At 41.5% G+C, this 1,466-nt stretch overlaps 1 non-coding gene across 1 annotated transcript; it reads left to right on the plus strand.

Moving 5' to 3' along the window:
* Nucleotides 1–470: 470 nt before the first annotated feature.
* LOC145161778 (small nucleolar RNA R71) lies at nucleotides 471–577 on the plus strand. Its single transcript, XR_013738652.1, has one exon. It is a non-coding gene; the product is annotated as a small nucleolar RNA R71 (small nucleolar RNA).
* The last annotated feature ends 889 nt before the right edge of the window (nucleotides 578–1,466 follow it).

Consider the following 1,466-nt stretch of genomic DNA (forward strand, 5'->3'; position numbering starts at 1 on the left):
CTTTTTGCTTATACTTCTCTTCCTTTGCCTTTTTGTACTCATCATACGAGAGCCATTCCTTCTTGGGTTTTCGCCAATTTTCATCGTACCTATCACCAATTGAGTAGCACACTTGTGCTTTCCGATTCCCGTTCTCGTCCAAATCACAGTCTCTAGTGAGATGAGGCCCTCTACAATTCTCACAACCAACCCTTATAGCATGGATGGATTGGTCCATCTTAGTAATTCTTCGATCCAAACCTTCTAGTTTAGCCATCATTTCTGCCATGTTATCACTAACTGAGTTCACCGCCCCTCGAGTCAAGTCATTTCTTGGATTGTGATATTCTTTAGAGTGCTTAGAGAATTCTTAAATTAGATCCTTTATCACTAGAGTTGGTTTCTTTGTGAGTGGTCCTTGCGAATCAAGGAGTTGCCTAGTTGTCACATTCATTCCATCATAGAAAATGGAGACTTCTTGTTAGCTGTTTAGATCGTGATGTGGGCAGTTCCTTAGTAAGCTTTTGTACCTTTCCCACGCCTCATATAGTGACTTGCCAGCTTGTTGCTCAAAATTAGCTATTGTTTTCTTCAGTTTGGCTATCTTTGAGGGAGGACATAATTGATCAATGAATTCCTCTTTCATCTGGGCCCATGTGGTAATAGATCCTGGAGGGAGTGATTTAAGCCAATCTTTCGTGGCTCCCTTAAATGTGACTGGTAGAATACGTAGTAAGACAGTGTCACGAGCCACATTAGGGACATTGAAGTAGTCGGCTATGTCATTGACTTCATCAAGATGCTTGTATGCGTCCTCGTGATCTTTCCTGTAGAATGGGATCTCCTTAAGTTGAGCAAGTATGTGGCCTTTAAGTTCAAAGGTGGCAATTACGGGAATTGCGGGTTGCACAAGTCCCGGGCCGGTGTCGTCACGCATCCTTTTCTTCCATTCACCCATGGGAACTTTATCGATGTTCGCCATGGTGTTTGCTAGTTCGCCTTCTATATCGCTTCCTTCTTCGGATTCGCTTTCTTCTTTTTCGGATTCGTAAACGATATCATCCTTATTCGGGTCTTAGTCCGCCACTGAAGAGAAACTGGATTCTCCTACTTTCTTGCTCTTTTTCTTGCTAAAAACAGCTTTTAGATTCTTCAATGGTGAATTTGTCGATGTTGCGGTTTCTCCTATGTTCTTGCCTTTGTTTTTCCTCAAGGTCGCTTCCAGGTCTTCAAGCGGTGGGATCAAAGGTGTACCTCCTCCTCTGGTCATAAACGAACTGTAAACAAAACAAAAACACGCGTAAAAAGAACAAAAATAAAATAAAAACGAAACTGAGTTTCAACGATGGACTCGTCGAGTCGCTTCGATTGCACTCGGCGAGTCCAATGCTAAAACTGAAAAAAAAACTCTAACAAATCAGATAAAATTAAGACTAAACCTAATACCTACATTAATAAAGCAGTAACTTTGTGCAAGATTAATCTCA

This window comes from Lactuca virosa, chromosome 2, assembly GCF_052849685.1.
Source record: "Lactuca virosa cultivar CGN04683 chromosome 2, Lactuca_virosa_CGN04683_v6, whole genome shotgun sequence".
Classification (NCBI taxonomy): domain Eukaryota; kingdom Viridiplantae; phylum Streptophyta; class Magnoliopsida; order Asterales; family Asteraceae; genus Lactuca; species Lactuca virosa.